Here is an 18310-nt window from a genome sequence, read left to right on the forward strand (position 1 = left end):
TAAAAAGCAGATGACAAACTGGTTACAATTGATTTGAGAGTGAGAGTGAGAGTGAGAGCGAGAGCGAGAGCGAGAGAGAGATTTGTTGCTACTTATTTTTTAAATTGATTTGAGAGAGAGAAACACTGATTTGTTGTTCCACTTACTTTGCATTTATTAGTTGCCTCTTGTATGGGCCCTGAACAGGGGTCAAACATGAAACCTTGGCGTACTTAAAGATGCTCTACCAACTAAGTTCCTTGGCCAGGGCACAAAGAGTTTTCAACATGTCTTTAAGTTGAAATGTCTTTAAGTTGAAATGTCTCCAACATGTCTTTAAGCCACTTACAAATCAATAGGAAAAACACAAAAAGGAAATAGGCCAAAGTCATCTACACTAATAAAAGAGAAAAATGGTAATTGGCGTACGGCGATACCGTTTTCATTGGCTAATCAGGGCTATATGCAAATTAACTGCCAACTAAGATTGGCAGTTAACTGCCAACAAGATGGCGGCTAATTTGCATATGTAGGCACAATGCAGGGAGGCGAAAGGGAAAGCAGGAAGAAGCCCCCTGCCACTGACAGTGATCTGAAACCCAGGGGGGAGCTAAGAGCTGGGGGGCAGGGCAAAGGCAGCCCTGGGGCCGCCTTTGCCCTGCCCCCCAGCCATGATTGGAGAATCAGGCGCCTTTGCCGCCCTGGCCAGTGATAGCAGGAAGTAGGGGTGGAGCCAGCGATGGGAGCTGGGCACGGTCGAAGCTGGCAGTCCCAGGAGCTAGGGGTCCCTTGCCTGGGCCTAAAGTGAAGCCCACGATCGCGGCGCCCCCCGCTGCCACTGCAGGTCCCCGCTGCCTGGGCCGGACGCCTAGGCCAGAGGCGTTAGGCCTGGGCAGGGGCGGAGCCTGCAACCACGGGGAGCTGGGGGTCCCCTGCCCAGGCCTGACACCTCTGCCGGAGGCCTCAGGCCTGGTCAAGGGGCCGATCCGGTGATTGGTGATTGGAGGGTGATGAGGGTCAACTCCTCTGGCTGAGGCATCAGGCCTGGGTGGGGGGCAGAGCCGGGGATTGGGGGGATATGATGGTCCCCTTGCCCAGGCCTGAAGCCTGAGTCAGAGGCGTCAGGCTTGGGCGGGGGGTGGAGCAAGCGATCAGAGGGAGATGGGGGTTCCCTGCCCAGGCATGATTCCTGGGCCAGAGGCCTCAGGCCTGGGCGGGGGCCAGAGCCAGTGATCGGGGGGAGATGGGGGTCCTCTGTCCAAGCCTGACACCTCTGGCAGAGGCGTCAGGCCTGGGCAAGGGGCCGATCAGGCGATCGGAGGGTGATGGGGGTCAACGCCTGAGGGCTCCCAGTATGTGAGAGGGGGCAGGCTGGGCTGAGGGACACTCCCCCCCCCCCCACACCCAGTGCACGAAATTCGTGCACCGGGCCCCTAGTAGAAGAATAAATACAAATGACCAATAAAGCTTATAGAAAAAGGCTGTTTTAACCCAGCTGGTGTGGTACAGTGGTTGAGCATTGACCCATGAACCAGGAGATCATGGTTCAATTCCCAGTCAGGGCCCAGGTTTTCAGGCTTGATTCCCAGTAGGGGGAGTGTGGAGGGCAGCCAATTGATGATTCTCTTTCATCATTGATGTTTCTATTCCTCTCTCCCTCTCCTTTCCTCTCTCTGAAATCAATAAAAACATATTTAAAAAAAATAAAAGGGGCTTATAAACAAAAACCAAAAACACACAAAAAAAGAAAAAAGCTGTTTCACTTATAATCCAGAAGAGGCAAACAGAAATGAGGTATCATGTTTCAACTGTTAGACTGACACATATTAAACAAAATATTTATTGCTGCTGAGGGCTTGAGGAAACAGGAACTCATACTGTGTTGCTAGGGATATAAATGAATACAGTTTCTCTGAAGTTCAGTTTGGCATTATGTATCAAATTTAAAGTGCATACACTGTTAAACCAGCAATTTTACTTCTAGGTATTTATCCCAAGGGCAAGTATACAGAGATATATGTGTGAGGATATTTGTTACTATATGTTACTATAGAGTTTCTAATAATCAAAATGGCCATTGATAGGGTCAAATAAATTGTGGTATGTCTATACAATGATAAATGAAATAGATCTATAATTATTAACTCAGAAAGATGGCTATAGTATATACATGAGAAAAATAGCATATGAACCTGTTTCACTTGAAATATTTATTTAAAAATTCATGCAACACATTGGTAACAGAAATTATCTTTTCTGATTCAGAAAAGAAAAAGCCACTTAAAAAAATAAGAAATAGATTCTGACTTGACTGTGGTTGGTGGTGGGTAAATTAAAACCAGATTGGTGGACTAGGTAATGAATAGTGGTGATAAAAGCAGTGTTTATGGAAGGATTTATGGTGTGAATGTATGACATGAATGAAGTGAAAAATGCAATTAGATAAATAAGATAGTGGCAGTCTAGGTCTGAAATAATGAGGCATAAACTGGAGTAGGCAGTGGGATGATAAGGACAAGGATCATTCTGAAGGAAACACTGATTTGATAGTTTCAGTCAGGAGGAAGATAAAGAAGAAAGAGTAGCAAGTCACTGATAATACCATGGTGTCTGTCTACCCCAGCGGTTCTCAACCTGTGGGTCGCGACCCCTTTGGGGGTCAAACGACCCTTTCACAGGGATCACCGAAGACCATCAGAAAACACATATATCATTACATTTTTTTTGTGATTAATCACTATGCTTTAATTATGTTCAATTTGTAACAATGAAATTGGGGGTCACCACAACATGAGGAACTGTATTAAAGGGTCGCGGCATTAGGAAGGTTGAGAACCACTGGTCTACCCTGTGAATTTGGAAAGTTATTTGTCATGACAGAAATGGAGGTAACTGGAAGAGAGAACCACTCTTCTAGAAGGGGAGACAAATTTGTTTCTTGGAGTTGAATTTGAAGGGCCAGATGTATATCCAAATGGAAATGTTTTGTAGGCTGGAGATTCCTATTTAGAGGAAAAGTTATTTCTAAACTAGAGGCAATAGGTGGGAGTGGGGACTCTTTAGATTTGACACCTTTAGATACTTGAGGAAGGGGTGATCATGTATCTTGGTTCTCTCTTTCCTGTTAGCAGTCCCGACGGATTCTGGAGAGGAGTGTGTGGCAGTGGTCTCAATTGGAACCTGAGTAGAGAGCTTAAGAAGAGGTAGGAGTGGGCAGTACTCATAATAAAACAACAGCCACAGCATTATTTAAGAAGCACTCTACCATTTACAAAGGCCATTATATACAGCGACTTAGCTTACACAGTCCTGAATGCTGTGTGCTATTATTTTGCTTCTTTTATATGGACACTGAGACACAATTAGAGAGTAGAATTCAAACTCAAACTCAGATATTCAGGCTTCAAATTCTATTTCTCAGTTCTTCACTCTCCATCTCTTAGAGATGAATTTTCCAAGGAGGGAAAGAATAGAGCAAAAGCTGCAGCCTGGAGCTAAGGGTATCCACAGTAAGCGGTGGGAGGAAGAAGAGGGGAAGACACCATATTACTCATAGTCACTGCCTTGTCCCCTGCCCCTTGTAGGCCCTGACATTCCTCTAAACTAGAGAATGTTGGATTTCTGTTGAATTCAAGGGGAAAAATGTCTGAATCTGTCCATAAATAGCTTGAGGTATTTCGGAAATAAGGTTGCCAGTTTGGTTACAGCAGAGTTAGTGTGGTGGCTTAGTGGTTTATTGAATTCTGGCTTCATTCTTTTGAAAGTAATACAGTAAAAACATATTACTTTGAGCCAGGAGGGAAGGGCTTGTCTGAATTAATTACATGAAAATAATTTTTTTACAAAGTCATTAGGTTTGTTTACTTTTGGGATCACATAGTAAATCACTTGTGTATGTGCCAGCTGGTAGAGTTCCTAAGAGGACCTGCTTTAATGAGTAAAATAACTAAAGTCTTAAGTCACTTCAGTTTTCCAGCTGACAACCATATTTATGGGTTTAAATTATTTGCTAACCCATTCTGATAGCATAATCACAAAAAGTAGTTATTTCCTGTCAGAAGTTCTGAATTAACGGGGGCCACTTTAAAGAGGTTCTTAGGCAATCGCTAGACTAATATCCTCTGAGAGTCCTGCAAGACATCCTTACAGCCCAGTGCTTGGAGCAGGGTGTGCAGTCAGAAAGCCGTGGTTGAGTGAGTGAGTGAGTGAGTGAGTGAGTGAGTGAGTGAGTGAAGGACCAAAGAACTCTTTCTCCCTAAGGCATATTGAGCTGTAAGGAAGTCTTCCCACAGTCTCACACTGCAGCTTAGTGGGATGGTTTTGAGGACAAGTCTTTCCTTCGGATTTTGTGGTGGGAAGGGAGGAAATGGAAGCACCATGGGAAGTTTCTGCTCTGTGAGCTGGTGACTCCACAGAGAAGGGACGCTGTCCAAACCAGTAAGCTGGTGTCTGTTGAGTCCCAGTCACATGATCTTTCCTTCTAATGAGATCAGGCTGCTGAGAAAGTCTCTGAAGCAAGTGAGGAGGCCTCTAGAGGTATGAGATTTCTTATGGCAACCTGGATATTACCCAGAGAGGACAGCTACTTTCCAAGTTCTCTGGGGACCTCTCCAAGACCCTTCCTCCTCACTGCCTGGATTCTAAATCAGGAGCCTCTTGGGCTCATTGCTAGCTTTTGCTTACCCAGCCTGGCCCTGCCCTTTGTCTGTGTGCCATTGGTGATTTTTCGCCCTGCTAGAAATTACACCCTCTGTGAGGGTAAAGCAAACTGGGAGGTTCTGGATCTGGCTCCAGAGAGACTGGGGCTGTCACCTGGCCCTGCCCTATGTTTCCTGACGTGCATTCCCTGCCACTCTTTTACTCTTAGCACAGTCCTCCAAGCCCATAATTCTACTTGTGTAAGGACTAAGGACTGGCTTCTTCAGAGGGATTGTGGGAGCAAGAATGTCAGTGCTTTGGAAGAAGCTCCTGATGTGTCTCCATGTCCTGCTTGAGGAGAATTATTGGTCTCAGAGAGATATTTAGCAGTTATATTGGGAGTGATAGGGGGACTTGGACATTCTTCATATCACAAAAGGATTTGCCACTGAGTTTTTTAAAGCATTGAACCTGCTTTTTAAGATAAAATTTTATTTTCATGCTGTAAGTAATGTGCAGTTATTCACATCAGAAAAAAACTTTTGAGACTTTCTAGGCAGACACCTTGTTTTAGAAATGAGTAAACTTTGGAATGGTCCAGCAAGGACAAAGTCATGCCTGTGTTGAGGAGCTGACCCTCAAATGATGTGAAAGGAGTTGAAGCAGAGGGAGCAGACTGCATGAGAGGAAGTCTCAGTGCTCCTGGAGGAGCATTTCTTGGGGTATTTCTCAGGTGAAGGAGGAGACAAATGCATTCCTCCCCCCAAAGCCCTGCTCATATCCCTTCGATTGGGTAAATTCTGCCTCACTGACTTTTTTTAAAAATCCTCACCCAAGGATGGATGGAAATATATATATATTTATGTCTTTTAGAGGAAGGGAGAGAGAGAAAGACAGACATCTGTCAGATGTGAGAAACATTCATTTGTCCACACACACCCTGACCAGGGATTGAGCCCACAACCTAGGTATGTGCCCTGATGGGAATTGAACCCACAATCCTTTGGTGTACGGGACTGTTCCAACCAATGGAGCACCATCCAGGACTGCCTCACTGACTCTTACCTTAGTCCTTTCAGACTGAACCCCAAACAACACAGTAATACCTCAGTGTTTGAGATTTTGCAAGGCATGTGTAAATAAGTAAAACCCTAAATACAGGATGTAACTGACTTAATGCAACTTTATTAATTTCAATATATATAAAAAGACTAATATTAAGTTAGCATAATGTTAGTGGAGGCTCTTCAGGGGGCCTGATTTAATTAGTCAATTAGATTGATTAGTAATTAGAATTATATAATCTATAATTGGTGCTTGTAAAGTCCATTCATTTATCAAATATTTATTAACTGCAGTTCTATGATAACTTGAGATAAAGTGACAGAGTATGACAAGTATAGACTAACTGTGGGAACTTAGAGGAGAGATTGTTTTGATTTTAATTTTTTTGATTCTTTATTTTCCCCCCATCACCATTTATCTCCCCTGTACCCTGTTTCACCTCCACCTCCCTCTTCCCCCTTGAGGAGAGATTGTTTTTAGCTTTTGGATCTAGAGAATCAGGGAAGCTGTATCTAAACAGCTTTCTTCCTTTTTTTAAAAAAAAATTTTTTTTATTGATTTCAGAGAAGGGAGAGGGAAGGAGGGAGGGAGAGAAACATCAATGATGAGAGACAATCATTGATTGGCTGCCTCCTGCATGCCACCTACTGGGGATTGAGACCACAACCTGGGCAGGAATCGAACTCTGACTTTCTGGTTCATGGATCGACACTCAGTCACTGAGCCATGCTAGCCGGGCCAGCTTTCACTGTTTTAAAGAACACTTTAAACAATCTTCCTTATACCCTATTCAGAGGTAATGTTGACACAAAGGAAATCTATTATTCCTATTATTAAAAATTATTCTTATTATTAAAACTCGGAATTAATAGCAACACAATGTATTTTCTTTCACTATGCTTCTTTGCTAATCTCTAAAGCAATTTTCCAAAGAGCAGACCTTTGGTAAATAAGACCAGTCCACTCTCTCCTATGAGACAGTACCTCTGCAGCTAGCAGATGGAAGGAGGGTGTGGACTCAGTCAGGAAGGCCACGTTTCCGAGAAGCTTTTCTGTGAAATGAGGAGAGTTAGTGAAGGGGAGACACGGGATCTAGAAGCATATCCCTGTGCTATGGAGAACGAACTAGTAAAGAGGATGAAGTTGGAGATTGAAAGAAAGAGAAAAATTGTTGAGCAAGGCGCTGGTGGAGCAGGTTACTATATCCTGAGCACTATTACAGAGATTACACTTAAACTGAACTAGGACTAGGCTATTACCACTACCACTATTTACTGCTTTTCTACCTTCTGCTGCCACTCTTGAACACTTTTAAGTCTCATTTGATAGGGGGAGGGCTATGATAGGGCAGAGGAATTTGGTAAGATTCTGGGGAAACAGAAAGTTGGAGTTTCCTTCAGTTGGGTTTTGTTTTCTCTAGGCAGAAGTTGAGGTCATCGGCTAGAGCAGGTGGGGTATTGGGGACAGTGGCAGTTTTAAAAACTGTTGCGCGAATGGTAGTGATCAGGGTATGTGGGAGGATAACTGAACAGTGCTGCAGACCCAACTAATCATTGAAGACAATGAATTTCTAGAGGAGTCAGCCCTCATGATAGTGCTTGCTTTAGCAGCACTCAGCAACTTAGGGGTTAAAGCAGAGGACAATAGGAATGGTGTTTTGTGGGGCAAATGGTTGACTTGGAGTGAAGGGAGCATAAGAATTGGTAGCAGAGTGGTTGTCATCCAGTTGGCTAGAGAGAAGTGAATGCAAGAAAGGACTGATAAACAGCAATATAATGGGCAGCTGGTTTCAAGGAACTGGAAATCTCAATGCTGTTGAATAACAGAAGCTGTAGAAATAAAGACAAGGAGAGGTAGAAATATAGAAGGTCATGACCAGGCAAGGAGTCTGACTTAGAATGGAAAGGCAGACTCTGATCAAAAGCCAAAGCCCCTGATGACCAAACGGTCAGTAGTTGACAACAGTGAGGAGAAGTGTAGTTATTTGGTGCAAACCTCAACAAAAGAAGGATTTAAAAAAAAAAAAAAAAGATTGTAGGAATAATGGCTTTGCAGCAGCATTGGGACAGATTGTTTCTCCTTTTGGTACCACTGGGTACTGACTGATGAATGATTTTATGGCCGAATCTTCATTGCCCAGAAGTCAATTTCCTCAAGGAGTGCCAGGTTTTGGCAGGGGGAAGGAGGCCGGAATCATCTTTCAGTTCTGCGTTCAGCACGGCCTCCTAAACACCGTGGGGTTTTTAATAGTTGGGGGAGGGGTGGAGGCGGGGGTTCTGACCAAGTGGGAGGGCTGCCGCCAAGTCCTGGCCTTTGGCAGAGTTTGCAGGGACCAGGGACGAAGTACTCTTGTGGGCAGAATCTCACTTGGCCACTAGGGTTTTTTGAATTGTTCAGTGTCGGGTTGGGCCAGTGCCATCTTCTGTGAGAGGCTTGTGGGAAATTTTGTAAAGGTTACTTGCTTAAAAGTCTAGGAGTCGGTTGATTCTTGAGCTTTTCTATTCCTGTGGGGTCTGGAATTTATTTTTTCCTCCATCCATGATGGCAGTAAATAATGCCCTAAAGCCCACATAGTTTGAAAGAGTCTGGAAATACTCAGACTATTGTTTATAAAGATGTTTTTGGATTTGCAATGGTTCAGGATTCCTTTGACATTGTTAGTACATGACTCTAAACATTTAAGAAAGGAGCCTCCAAATAGCTGAAAACAAACAAATAAAATCTTCAGAATTCTTGTTGCCCCTTCTTAACTTGATCTATTTACACTCTTGCCTTGGCTTTAAAACCAGGTGTGAACAGCTCAGAAAATGATTGCCTAAATAGCCATTCCCTTCAGGAACCTAAGCAAGGTTGTGTCACCCCAGAAGAAGAGGCTGTGTGGTTCAGAGCTCAGGGTGCACTGTTCCCATGGCAGTACTTTCTAAGTTATGATTGGTTTTGCCTCATGAAAATGAGAAACTTCTATCTGGCTAAAGTTATCCCAACACACTGTGAGAAAAATTTTGCAATATATGTAAAAGACGTCCTATATAACAAAGAGCTAATATGCAAATGATTGTCACACCCTCACGCCATCACACCTTAACAGCTCAGACACTCAACACTGGGGAGAGAGGAATGGGGACCAGCCAGGCACAAATGAGCTCGCGAGAGAGGAATGGGGACCAGCCAGGCTGTGGCCCAGGAGAGGGACAAGCTGTACACCCTGCAGTCCTGAGCGCCAGCGGCTGGGACAGTGGCCTGGGAGAGGGACAAGCCGCCTGCCCTGTGGTCCTGGGAGCCTGCAGCTGCAGCCTGGGCGAAGCCGCCCACTCACGGTCCCCTGTGGCTGTGGCTGGCCTGAGTGAAGCCGACCCAGGTCCTGGGTGCCTGCGGCTGGCCAGAGGGAGGGAAGCCTGGGTCCTGGGTGCCTGCAACTGGCCGGAGGAGGGAATCTTGGGTCCTGGGTGCAAGGCGAGGCAGAGGCGGTTAGGGGCTTTCAGGCCAGCAGGGGAGCAGTTAGGGGCAATGAGGCAGGCAGGCAGAGGGGTTAGGTGCGATCAGGCAGGCATGCAGGTGAGCGGTTAGGAGCCAGCAGTCCCGGATTGCGAGAGGCGGTCGGACATCCCCTGAGGGGTCCTGGATTGGAGAGGATGCAGGCTGGGCTGAGGGACTCCCCCCACCCCCGTGCACAAATTTTGTGCACCAGGCCTCTAGTATATTATAATTTTTAAAGGCTTCCTATAAGTCAATAAGGGAAAGACAACAAACCCAATAGAAAATGAGCAAACAATACAAATAGGCAGAGCAAATTGGAATTTCACCTAAAGAAATGCTTATCCTAGAGCACAGAGTTCTCTGAACAAGAATGTTCATTGTTTTGGTAAATATCCCTGGGAAGGGGATTGTGAAATACTATGTGGCCATGAAAACATTGAAATAGGTTTCTGTATCATTGAAAAAAATAAGTGCAGAGCAATATAATAGACTGTTCCCATTTATTTTTTAAGCACATTCCTATTTATTTGATTTGCAATGTATTCATTCTGTTATAAATTTTATTAGAGGGTTCATTTACGTTAAAAATATTTAAGACTGTATTCTAATTATGATATTAATGAATGAAAAGTCAACTTACGTCTTTTGTTTAGTAAGATAAAAGGTATATTCTCCCTCCTCACCCTCTTAACTCTCTTTATTTGTTTAACTCTGTATTATAATTTGTAACTTCTGATAAGGATTTAGGGGCATTTTACTATCCTTCCCTCCCCAGGAACTAAAAGGACTTCTGAGTCAGACTACTGGGCCTTGTACCTGCTGTAGTACTTTTTGGTGTGATGAACAAAGGAATTCAAAGCTCAGAATTCTTCTTTCCCTTTTCATTGTTATTTACAGCCTTGTGGAGCCTCTGTGCCTCCTGCCTCTGATGCAGTGAGGGGGGCAGTGTCTTCCTCTGTTTGCTCCTTCTCCTTAGAAACCAAAGGAAGTTTTACTAGAGTGGCTCCGGAAGGCAAGGCTTAGAGCTGGCCTAGGCCTTGGGAGGAAACATGCTCCTTGCATTTATCCTTTCCTTTCCTTTGGAGAAGCCTCTCAGCTGCTTTAAGCTTTAAGCTTTGTCTCAGGTCAGGCCCCCACCAACCTAGATGAAAAGAGTCCTTGAAGCTAACACCTTAGTTTTGCCTATTTCACTGGGGTTTGAGGCTTTAGAACTCTAGCCTGGAAACAGGAGGACATAAACCCCTTTGTCTTTGAAAGACAGGTAATGCCTTTGGGACAGAAGCATTGCTTTCCTTAGACACATTCTCAGTGTCAGTGGGCCCCAGTATGGGTATATGTGAATTGTTTTGGACTTGTAACACAGGCTTTTCTCTGAGCTGGACAGTTTACATTGAGTGGTGTAATACAGCAACCTCATTTTATTGTACTTCTCTTTGTTGCGCTTAGCAGATAATTTCATTTTCATCAACATGGAGGCAACAAAAAGATAATGACTCACTAAAGGCTCAGATGATGTTTAGCATTTTTAGCAATAAAGTATTTTTTTTAAAAAAATTGATTTCGGAGAGAGGAAGGGAGAGGGAGAGAGAGATAGAAACATTGATGAGAGAGAAACATTTATTGGCTGCCTCCTGTACATCCCCTACTGGGGATCAAACCTACAACCCGGGTATGTGCTCTTACCAGGAATTGAACTGGCGACCTCCTGATGCATGGGATGATGCTCAATCAAATGAGCCACACTGGCTGGGCAATACAGTCTTTTTTAATTAAGGTATGTACATTGCTTATTTTTTTATTGAGGCACAATTGACTTATAACATTATATTAGTTTCAGGTGTACATAATAATGATTTAATATTTGTGTATATTGCAAAACAATCGCCACAATAAGCCTAGTTAACATTTGTCACTGTATATAGTTACAAAAATGTTTTCTCTTGTAATGAGAACTTTTAAGACTTACAATCATACTAACTTTTAAATATGCAATACAATATTATTAACTATAGTCACCATGCTGTACATTACATCCCCATGAGTTACTTATTTTATAACTGGAATTTTATATCTTTTGATCACCTTTATCCATTTTGTCTACTCCCTACCCCTATTTTTGGTAACCAATCTGTTCTTTGCATCTAAGAGATTAGTTTTTGTTTTGTTTTCAGATCCCACATAAAAGTGAAGTCATACATCATTTGTCATTTTTTCTTTGTTGGTATTTTTCTTTTGTCTTTTTTTTGTTTGTTTTTTTCTTTTTTTTGTTTTTGTTTGGGCAGCATTTATCTTTTTCTGTCCTACTTATGTGGCTTAACATAATGCACTCATGGTCTTTCAGTGTTGTCACAATGACTGAATAATATTTTATGGCTGAATAATATTTTATATCTATTATATTATATCTATTACATTATATCTATTATATTATACTAGAGGCCCGGTGCATGGATTCGTGCACTGGTGGGGTCCCTTGGCCTGGCCTGTGGGATTCAAGCCGAAACCGACTCTCCTACGACCCCTGAGGGATCCTGGATTGTGAAAGTGTGGTTCTCAGGTGATGCACCCCAGAATCGGGCTCCCTCCTCTCTGTTTCCGGGTGCGTCACCTGAGAAGCGCAGCTGCCAAGTTACTGCAGCTTGGCAGCTCCTGCATTGAGCACTGCCCCCTGGTGGTCAGTGCACATCATAGCTACCGGTCGAACGGTCGCTTAGGCTTTTATATATATGTATATAGATATCGATTACATTATACATCTATATTTCTATCTATATCTGTATCTCTCAAATTTTCTTTGTCCACTCATCTAATGATGGACACTTAGGTTGCTTCTATATCTTGGCTATTGTAAATAATGTTGCAATAAACAAGGGGGTGCAAATATCTTTTCAAGTCAGTATTTGTGCTTTCTTGGAATAAATACCCAGAAGTGGAGTTGCTGGATCCATTCATTCTTTTTTTTTTCAGTTACAGTTTGCATTCAGCATTATTTTGTATGTTTCAGGTGTACAGCATAGTGGTTAGGCAATCATTACTTTATAAAGTGTTCCCCCCAATGTTTCAGGTATACACCTGGCACTATACATAGTTATTACAATATTGTTGACTATGTACATTGTTTTCTAGACATAATATTATTGCACACTTAGACTACAGTTTAGTTTAAACATAACTTTTATATACACTACAAAGCCCCCAAATTCGTGTTATCTTGCTTTATTGTGATATTCATTTTATTGTAGTGGTCTGGAACGGAACCTGCAATATCTCTGAGGTATGCGTGTAGAAACTTACTTAAAATCAAAACTGACTATAGCTAAGTCTGTTCTATAGAGAAGTGGAATAATTCATATTTGCAGAGGAAAGAATCATTCCATTTGCATCATCACCTCCCATACACATATAGTTAATGGTGGTAGTGAGAGAGGGAAAATTCAAAACCTCTTTTTGTTCCTCAGTCTAGTCTGGGATTGAACCTGGAGTGGATGGTTCATAATGGGGCTGACTCCAGCTCTGATGGCATTGGAGTTCAGAGGAAGGGGGATGGAGAGCTAAGTTACTCTGAGTAATATAAGGGGAGCTTAATTTCCTGATGGAAGGAGAGACCCCTTCTAAATATGAGAAATATCTGGAAGGGTGAAGGTGCCCAGCAGCATGGAATATAAAACCCCTCTGTTTCTTCATAACTTTAGGATCATCTGATGAACAATGTTTTGAGTGAGTTTGTATATTTGTATTTTTTCCTTTTTGGTAAAGCATGGGACAGTTCGAACAGAGGTAAGAGACCAGCCTTAGAAGGTGAAATGTGAATGAGATCCCAAGTCCAGAAGGAACTGGAATCAGAGCCAAAAGGGATTGTTAAGAGCATTAGCTGCTGGGAATTTGTAGAAATTGTGGGACAGTGATTTGGACTTTACGTAAATTTGGAATGGTGGATCCAGGCAGCTTCTACAACATGCCCAAGGACAGGTGGTTCCAATTGTATATCATTGCTATAGTGCTGTGTACCATATAGAATGTTTAAGTGATTTCCCCTGCTCCCCTTCTCAGGATCCTTCTTATGGACATCTATTTATTGGGTGCTTTATGAACTATCCTAATATTCCTGTATGTGCCCAATGAAAGCCATTTTCAGTTCAGACTCCAGAAGGAAAGTAAAATTTTCCAACAAAGGACTTGTCATTCCCTATAATTTGCACAGACCCTGTGGATGCTTGCCAAAGAGCCAAAGAACTGCAGCCTCTTTTAGCCAGTGCTGAGTAGGGCACATCATTTTGGAGTGAAGGGAGGTGGGAAAAGTCTTCCACAAAGCCTTAGGACTTGAAGACTATTCTAAGCAAGTATTTAAGCAAATATTAAGACTCTGGTGAGTGCTCTAAAGCAAGAAGCCAACGTCCCCGAGCAGCTGGAGTGGGACTAGGGCAAATCCAGACAGTGCCACACTGTACAGCACTCTTGCCCATTCCTTAGGGAGGAAGAATCTATTGGATAGTCTGAACATCCACCGTAATTCCCAAGTTTGAGGACAGTGGGGATCAGTGGCTTTGACTGTTCGGCATGGGTTCTCCCTTTATAGGTCTGAGTACCGTAGTTTTCCTTCCCCATTCTCAGACTGGATTCAAGTTCATCCCTTGGCTCTTGATGGAGGACACATGACTATGCCAATCAGAGAACAGCAGTTGGAATGGGCATGGTCTCAAATCCAGACCAATCAGCACTCTGGACTTTCGTTGGAACTATTAACAGGTAAATTCTCATTTCTTTTCCTACTGGGTTGCCAAGCCTGTAGTATGTACATAACTCTGAGGCTGCTGGTAATCATCTTGCCACCCCAGGTGGAGTGCTGAGACCAACACATGAAAGCTGAGCTGTGAGATGGAGAGAGATGAAGACTAGATGACATCTTTTGAGCACCTGGATCTAACCATTCCTTAAGCTAATCTAATGCCGGCATTTCATTTTACATGGGCCCCAGCTTTCCTTTTTTTCTTTTCTCTCTTTTGAAACTTTGATGTAGATTTTTGTAACCTGCAGCCAGTATAGTCTTAACTTATGGTATGAATTGTATATAATTCTCATTATAAATTGTGATCTGGCCTTTAATTTTTTCTTCTATTTTTTTTAACTTTTATGTATAAAGAGATAGCATTCTGTCAGAAGGTAGATGTCTTAGTCCAATTTAATGAAGCCTATGTCCTTCACTTGATGGAAACACTGGCGGCACATGTTGAGGCCGTATTTCGGATCAGACTGTGGCCGTTTGAGCAGTCGTGGCAAGAACGAGAACCCTGGCTGAATTTCTTCAGGTGGCTCCAGTAGAGTTGCTCTCTCTGTAGCAACGACACAAAAGGAAAGGTGATCTGGCCTTTTTCAACAGATCCTTTTGTCTTAAAGTGCTGAATTGTCCATTTGCTATATGAATCAAATGAGACTGTACATATAAAGAACCTAGCATTATCCTCTGTACATGGGCGGGGGGGGGGGGGCAGTAAATATTAACTACAGGGAGCAAGGCAAGAGGGAGGATGGGGAAGTGAAAGAAGAGGGGGTGCTGAAAAAAGAACCCTGAAGTGCCTAGGGTAATCTTCTAAGAAACCTCAGGCCCTATCAGGCCTCCTGTTCTACATATCCCTAGTGCCCTGTGTTTTTCCCTCGTAACCCTTCAGCATGTAGGGTTTATAGTGATATGTTTATGTAATATTTTGATTGTCTCCCTCACTGACCTGGCAGTTCTACCAGGGCAGTGATTTTGCTCACTGTTATATCCCCTGCAGAGTCCAGTGTGTGGCATTCAGCAAACATTTATTGAATGAATCATCACATATAGTTAAGTTACCCAAATTGGACTCACCCTCCTTGATTATTTTTTTTAATATATTTTATTGATTTTTTACAGAGAGGAAGGGAGAGAGATAGAGAGTTAGAAACATCGATGAGAGAGAAACATTGATCAGCTGCCTCCTGCACATCTCCTACTGGGGATGTGCCCGCAACCCAGGTACATGCCCTTGACCGGAATCGAACCCGGGACCTTTCAGTCCACAGGCCGATGCTCTATCCACTGAGCCAAACCGGTTTCGGCCCTCCTTGATTATTTATTGGGGATAGGATTGTGGCAGAATTGGCAAAGTCAGGGAAAGCTGTTTCTATCCCTTCTGTATCTCCTATACTACCCACACCTCCCATACACATACAGAAAACTTTGTCTTAATGAGATCATTTTGATTTGGTTGTGAAACCCTTACCAAACCTATAGTTCTTATATTTTTTATTGAAATACTTTATTGAAGAATTAAATAGTGTGGATGTTGGCCTAATATGTGGAAAGCCCTGTAGAGGAGTGGGTCAGGTCTCTGTGATTAACAAGCAGTCTTCCTTGCTCCTTTGTCTTTATTAAATCATCTATTTAACTGCAATAGTTTCCTTTCACTCAGGCTTGTTTAGGAATGTATTGGAGGCTATAGGACAGTGGTTCTCAACCTTCTGGCCCTTTAAATACAGTTCCTCATGTTGTGACCCAACCATAAAATTATTTTTGTTGCAACTGCATAACTGTAATATTGCTACTGTTATGAATCGTAATGAAAATATCTGATATGCAGGATGGTCTTAGGCGACCCCTGTGAAAGGGTCGTTTGACCACCAAAGGGGTCACGACACACAGGTTGAGAACCGCTGCTATAGGAAGACCTGGGAAGTTGATGAGGGAAAGATCCTGGATGCTAGAGACTACTCTAAAGCAAGAGATAAAAGCAGTAAAAGGTAGCCCCTGGGAGGGGGTGGTAACCTGAAGCTCACTCCAGGAACCCGGAGTCTGGGTCCAGAGAAAACTCTCAGTGCACCATCCACCCCCTGCCTTGCCATTCAAAGCTTCCTCCCAGCCGAGGCTGCAGCTCATCCCCTCCCCCAGCCGGCTTTCCTTGAGGTGGGGAGAGTGTTTCCCAGGGCCCATGTGACTTACACTGGCAAGTGACGATTACAGGCGGTTTACCAGTCAGTAAAACTGCCAAAGGCTTTGTGCTGTAATAATCTTTTTCCTGTTTAAAACTCTGGGGATTTTCTACTGTTGCCAGTAGTTTTTCAAGTCAGCAATTACGGTATAGATTATGTAATCGCTGGGTATTAAAAATAGAAAACACCAGAGTTTGCATCTATTTTAACCAAATCAAAACAGAGCAGAGGGAGAGGAAAGGAGGCGAGGGAGGGACCAGCGGAGGAGGGAAAAATATTACGTGACAAAAAGCAGTGAGATTGCATCATGTGACTGGGACAATCCAGCCCACAATTTACTCTGCCCTTTTCCTGCCATTCTTGGCCAAAGGGACTGCATTCCCGTCCTCCAGGGAGGGGACCCTGAGGAGATTTCTGAGGACTCAAGATCCTTGTGGATATTCCCCAGCTCAGCCTTGAGGTGTTTACCTGCCTCTGACAAGCAAAATGACTAAGGGAGAGGGTATTGAATTTGACCTACTCTCTGCTTGTGTCTTGATTTCCATGGTCTTGGTGCTCAGCTTGTTTCTTTTGTTGAAGAAGTAGAGTCAAAGGGTGTTTTATGGGCTAGTCTTTAGCATCCCAAATCTCTGTCAGTTCCTTGCCAAAGCCACCCCAAATATCCTATATAATAAAAGTGTAGTATGCAAATTGTCCCCTGGTAGTCCTGGAGTTTGACCAGGGGTCAGGACTGGCTGGGGGAAGGAAGGGAGTACCGGGCTGGCAGCCGCTAGGGACCCTACCTGTGCACGAATTTTGTGTACTGGGCCTCTAATTCAATATAATTGAAAACCATGTATGCACTATGAAAACACAGCTTTAATATAGATACTTCCAACCCTCCCACTTTCTTACTCCTGCCCTCTGCCCACTGGGTTGTCACCTCTGAGCTCCTCATCTAGGAATTCCAGGCTACCACTGGTTTGTTTTTGTGTGATTTTTTCAATAATCCCGCACCCCCACCCTGAGTTAAATGATCTTTGCGTTTTTTTAGAGACCTAGTGAGTAATGTTACAGACCCTCTAAAGGTGAAATTTTGAGTGTCAGGTTGGTCTGGAATAGGAGTGATATTTTTGGAAGGAGGATTTTAAAAAATTTTATTGATTTTTAGAGAGATAGACAGAGGGGGGGGGCAAAGGGAGAGAAAGAGAGAGAAACATAAATGTGAGAGAGAAACATTGATTGACTACATGGTATACACACCAAACTATACCTGGGCATGTGCCCTGACTGTGAATCGAACCTGCCACCCTTTGGTATACAGGACAACACTCCAACCAACTGAGCCACACTGGCCAGGGCTTGGAAGGAGGATTTCTAAGAGCCTGACAGATCACATCAAAATATACCAGGCTTCCTATTATGTCACCTTCCCTTCCTGGATACAGAGGATCCCAGAGAGGAAGGATTTGAATTAATCACTTATAGTCCTGAGTCTACATAGAGCCCATGCTAAAAGCACCCAACTTTGTAAGGTCTCAGGTGGCAGGGAGTGGTGAGTTCTTCAAAGAAGCTCATTGTTTCCAAAAATTGAACCCAAATGGGTTCAGAGGGGTTAGGGAGAGAGACCTGAAAGATCTAAATCATCAATATAATCAGTTGCAGGCAATAGTAGAAAGTTTTCTCCTCATTATTACTTCCATCCACTCCCAAACCTACCCTATCACACTTCATTCTCAGCCTTCATCTGTATTGGGGTGAAAAGAGTGACAGCAGCTCAGAGTAATACTGGTCCCAGCTCTTTCCTGCTTCACCCAGCACTGCCCAAACTAGTGGAAGTTCAGTGAAAGGAAGAAAGCTCTAATTTTGGGATTTTATTTTATTTATTTTATTTATTTTTTATTGCTTAAAGTATTACAAAGGGTATTACATACATATGTGTCCATTTTATCCCCCCGCCCTAGACAGTCCCCCAGCCTCCCCTATCCCCCCAGTGTCTTATGTCCATTGGTTATGCTTATATGCATGCATACAAGTCCTTTAGTTGATCTCTTACCCCCCTACCTCCTGCCCCCCAACCCTCCCGGCCTTCCCGCTGCAGTTTGACAATCTGTTTGAGGCAGCTCTGCCTCTGTATCTATTATTGTTCAAAAGTTTATAATGGTCTCTATTATCCATGAATGAGTGAGATCATGTGGTATGTTTCCTTCATTGACTGGCT

General features: G+C 43.2%; 1 protein-coding gene across 1 annotated transcript in view; it reads left to right on the plus strand.

Annotated features, from left to right (window-relative positions):
• Positions 1–18310, plus strand: part of ASPRV1 (aspartic peptidase retroviral like 1) — a 114491-nt gene that overhangs the window by 40948 nt on the left and 55233 nt on the right. Inside the window, exons 5-6 of the mRNA XM_081100528.1 lie at positions 10846–10933; positions 13771–13905. The gene's annotated coding sequence lies outside the window, so the exon portion shown is untranslated. The remainder of the gene's footprint in view (positions 1–10845; positions 10934–13770; positions 13906–18310) is intronic.

This window comes from Myotis nattereri, assembly GCF_964212035.1.
Source record: "Myotis nattereri genome assembly, chromosome: 10".
Classification (NCBI taxonomy): Eukaryota; Metazoa; Chordata; class Mammalia; order Chiroptera; family Vespertilionidae; genus Myotis; species Myotis nattereri.